At 42.4% G+C, this 5,000-nt stretch overlaps 1 protein-coding gene across 5 annotated transcripts in view; it reads left to right on the top strand.

Moving 5' to 3' along the window:
- nav2a (neuron navigator 2a) overlaps positions 1 to 5,000 on the top strand; it is a 124,786-nt gene that overhangs the window by 55,105 nt on the left and 64,681 nt on the right. The window lies entirely within an intron of this gene.

Genomic DNA, 5,000 nt, shown 5'->3' with positions numbered 1-5,000 from the left:
CAGGATGCTGGCGGAGCGTGGGGGAGACGGAGCGGTCGGGTGAGGAGGTTATAGACACTTCATGTGACTCGTCTCACAACACTGTGAGCGAGAGTGAGGACGGCCAGATGATCTACAGATGTTCAGCTCCTTCACCAACAGTCCTGCTCAGCTGTAAACGACCTGTGTTCAGATCTGTCCCACACTTGTCCCCACATTTCCCTTCGTCCAGGAGTACTTTTAAGTCTCTGTAACAGGACGGACGTGAGCGTCTGCGGTAAGAAATCGGATTATTTTTTTAGATATTTGGAGTTATTCAGAGCGCTGCTGTGTTCCTCAATGCACCGCGTCCTGCAGCTCGGCTACGAGTGATCTCAGGACACAAGCGTCATCAGGACACACACGTCACGACCGCTTCACTGTCTGTACCAGTAGGAATACACACAGGATCAAAAGGGAGAAAAGAAAGAAAGAAAGATAAAGAAGGACAGATCCCACACAGAGGCAGTGATGCAGCGCTGTGGGCAGGTGCACACACCTGTTACTCTAATAGGCTCATTGTGTGTGTGTGTGTGTGTGTGTGTGTGTGTGTTTGGAGTGAGATCGCTTTGGTCCATTGAATCAAGCTTCATTACAACATTAAACACTGAAACACACACAGATTTGTGAAAGAGTACAGTGTGTATGTATGTGTGTGTGTGTGTGTGTGTATGTGTGTGTGTGTGTGTGTGTGTGTGTGTGTGTGTGTGTGTGTGTAAGATAAGTGAGTACTAAAACAGAGCAGTGACAGGAAATGAATCAAAAAGTAACTCATAACTATTGATTAATTTCTTTTAACAGACAGTCCCAGAGTGGTTTATTATTTATACCACAATAGATGTATTTATAAAAAACACACACACACACACACACACACACACACACACACACACACACACACACACACATAAAGTGCACCAGGATGAGTAAAGTCTTCCTCCGCAGCACAACAATCACATGTACAGCGTTCAGATGCAGCTACAAATACTGACATCCTCCAGTCTCTCCATATAAAACACCTAATAACATCAGTGTTCATTAATTATTACTGTTAGTGTAGCTAATGATATTAATAATAATAATAATAATAATAATCTAACAGCTGCAGAGACAGATGGGAAAAATCTCAAAGAATGAGAGCAAAGGAATCTCTTTAGGGTGTGTACACGTTACAGGACACATGTGTTTATACCACACACACACACATACAACACACACATGCACATACACATGGCTGTTAATACTGAAAAATCTGAAAAATGTTTGAGTATAAATCAGGGCTGCAGGATTTGGGAAAAATGTCACATTGCGATTATTAAGGTCCAAATTGCGCTTTACGATTGCGATACGATAAACAAGTCTTATGACTCAACCACGCTTGTTATCAAGGAAAATTCACCCACATTACTAATAATGCTGAGATTTTAATTTCTTAACTGAGACATAGTGTACAGTGCAATCAAGCAACTAGAAATGAACAATGTTTTCAAATTAAAACAAAATTGTACAAAATTAAATAACAATAACATCTTTACATTACTAAATTAAATTACATTAAATTAACTTTAAAATGAAATCAAAAAGTCAAAAGTACAGATAAATAAAACAAATACGCATTTTTTTTTTACAAATATTTTTACATTTTGTCCCAAAACAGGGACATTTAAGGAGGATGTAACATGTAACAATGTAGCATATGAAAAGATTAAATTAATTTAACTTACCGATGGCCAAATGAAGTCTATGCCCGAAGCACTGGAACGTAGTCCAGTAATTAAGCGCCACCACTTTGGCGATGTTCATGCCGTTGTCTGTTGCGACTGCGACCAAACCATCCTTACAGACGTCCCATGCACTGGGTTCTGCTTTGTTTTGTTCGGTCTCTTTACTACTCTTGGCTTTTACCGCCATGCATTTATCATACTTTTCTGTGTTGCTTCAGGTGCTGATATAAATTTGTCGTGTTGCCACGTGATGTAGCGACTTTAGTTTTGCCAATTTTGCGCGGTACCTCTTTCTGCTTAGTGTCCGATATCCTGAAACCAAAATATCGCCAAATAACAGATGTAGCATTTTGTCTGGGCACAAGTTCAGCGTCGGTCTCTTCTGTATCCATTTTCTCCCGTCTGCGGAAAGTCACGTGACCACCAGCACCCGCGCTACACGAGACTGCCTGGTTATTATTTATTTTTGATATAAATAATGGCCATGCAGCTCTTAGAATAAATGTCTTGTTACGTCCGCGAACGCATTTGTTTATTTAATATAATCGCAACATTTGCTGTAATGTAATCACATAGGCTGACATCGCGATTGCGATATGATTAATCATGCAGCACTAGTATAAATGATACGGTTATAAAGTAACACAGAGGGCAGCATGAACTCACTGTTACCACCAAAATATCATCACACATGACACTGAGCAGTTGAGATGCCATAAGTCACACAGCAAATATATGGTGTGTTTCAGTGTCTGTCCAAACTGCTCCACTGACATCATCGTCTCATCTCGACCTTCCTGAACGATGATATTCTCCTTCATGTAAACCTAACATGCTAATGCTAACCTCCAGCAGTTCAGTAGCGCAGCACTGTTTTAGTGTCGTCTGTCTGTGAATCACAGTCGTGGTCATTTCATCTTGTGAAACGCATTCTCCCATAGGCAATAATGTAAATACAGATAATCTGTTCCCGCCATTTTAAAAATATTACTAATTTCCAACGCTATAATCGTATTTTTTGGCATATAAAAACCCCTTCCCGCTGGGGCAAACAAGTTTTGAACGGCTCCCGGACGTACACACATACACGGTTTGTTTGCTCCATATGCTGAAAATGTTTTAGCAGATTTTGCCAAAATTTTGTAATTGAGGTGAAACCTTGTGAGACAGGTTGTTCGAATGCGGTACCACCGTACTGTAACACTTAGAGCTTTAGTCATGTGGGACATGGTAATACCAACTAACACCACAAGGTGGCACTTCCTATTTGTTGTGGTGGACTACAGCTGAATGTAATAAATGTAGTGTTGTGGTTTGTACAGGGATCACCATCAGTCATCTCACATCGACGTCATCGTCCGTCATCATCAAACCATTCTCTGGAATTTGACCAAACTGTCACAGAACCTTCATTCTTCTTTTATTCATCTTCCTTGGAAGTCTCATAAATGGTCAAATCTCCAGACACTGTATGAAGGTGATTAGTCTGAGTAAGAAGGCATCTTGACTCATGCTGAAGTTTCACACTGAGTCTGTAGATTAATAACACTCTGTACATTGTGTATGTGGAATGAAAAAATACAGACATTAAATAACATTTTATTAGGCTATGTGCTCTTATCAATCCCATCAATTCCTTTTAAATGTGTGTGTGTGTGTGTGTGTGTAATCACACTGAACATAGCATGGCGACAAATTTGGATTTATTTAGAGAGTTATTTTTATTCAGAGCGCATGATAGGAATTCCTCTCCCAAAATTCCTCAGCGTGACCTTTGATCCTTTTAGCAACAACTGTCACCCAATACTGGTCAGGGTGTGTTGGTGTGTTGGTGTGTTGGTGTGTTAGTGTGTTAGTGTGTTGCTGTGTTAGTGTGTTAGTGTGTTGGTGTGTTGGTGTGTTGGTGTGTTGGTGCGTTGGTGCGTTGGTGTGTAAGTGTGTTAGTGTGTTAGTGTGTTGCTGTGTTAGTGTGTTAGTGTGTTGGTGTGTTGGTGTGTTGGTGTGTTAGTGTGTTAGTGTGTTAGTGTGTTGCTGTGTTAGTGTGTTAGTGTGTTGGTGTGTTGGTGTGTTGGTGCGTTGGTGTGTTGGTGTGTAAGTGTGTTGGTGTGTTGGTGTGTTGCTGTGTTAGTGTGTTGCTGTGTTAGTTTGTTGCTGTGTTGGTGCGTTGGTGCGTTGCTGTGTTGGTGTGTAAGTGTGTAAGTGTGTAAGTGTGTAAGTGTGTTGGTGTGTAAGTGTGTTGGTGTGTTGGTGTGTTGGTGTGTTGCTGTGTTGCTGTGTTGCTGTGTTGGTGTGTTGGTGTGTTGGTGTGTTGGTGTGTAGGTGTGTTGCTGTGTTGGTGTGTTGGTGTGTTGGTGTGTTGGTGTGTTGGTGTGTTGGTGTGTTGGTGTGTTGGTGTGTTGCTGTGTTGGTGTGTTGGTGTGTTAGTGTGTTGGTGTGTTGGTGTGTAGGTGTGTTGGTGTGTTAGTGTGTTAGTGTGTTGCTGTGTTAGTGTGTTGGTGCGTTGGTGCGTTAGTGCGTTAGTGTGTTGGTGTGTTGGTGTGTTGGTGTGTTGCTGTGTTGGTGTGTTGGTGTGTTGGTGTGTAGGTGTGTTGGTGTGTTGGTGTGTTGGTGTGTTAGTGTGTTAGTGTGTTAGTGTGTTGCTGTGTTGGTGTGTTGGTGCGTTAGTGCGTTAGTGCGTTGGTGCGTTGCTGTGTTAGTGTGTTGGTGCGTTGGTGCGTTAGTGCGTTAGTGTGTTAGTGCGTTAGTGTGTTGCTGTGTTAGTGTGTTGGTGCGTTGGTGCGTTAGTGCGTTAGTGTGTTAGTGTGTTAGTGTGTTGGTGTGTTGGTGCGTTGGTGCGTTGCTGTGTTGCTGTGTTGGTGTGTTGGTGTGTTGGTGTGTTGGTGTGTAAGTGTGTTGCTGTGTTAGTGTGTTGCTGTGTTGCTGTGTTGCTGTGTTGCTGTGTTGGTGTGTTGCTGTGTTGCTGTGTTGGTGTGTTGGTGTGTTGCTGTGTTGCTGTGTAGGTGTGTTGGTGTGTAAGTGTGTTGGTGTGTTAGTGTGTTAGTGTGTTGGTGTGTTGGTGTGTTGGTGTGTAGGTGTGTTGCTGTGTTGGTGTGTTAGTGTGTTGCTGTGTTGGTGTGTTAGTGTGTTGGTGTGTAAGTGTGTTGGTGTGTTAGTGTGTTGGTGTGTTGGTGTGTTGGTGTGTAGGTGTGTTGCTGTGTTGGTGTGTTGGTGTGTTGGTGTGTTGGTGTGTTGGTGTGTTGGTGTGTTGGTGTGTTGGTG

The sequence above is a fragment of the Clarias gariepinus genome, chromosome 15 (genome assembly GCF_024256425.1).
Source record: "Clarias gariepinus isolate MV-2021 ecotype Netherlands chromosome 15, CGAR_prim_01v2, whole genome shotgun sequence".
Taxonomy (NCBI): Eukaryota; Metazoa; Chordata; class Actinopteri; order Siluriformes; family Clariidae; genus Clarias; species Clarias gariepinus.
This window is presented reverse-complemented; position numbering and strand designations above follow the sequence as displayed.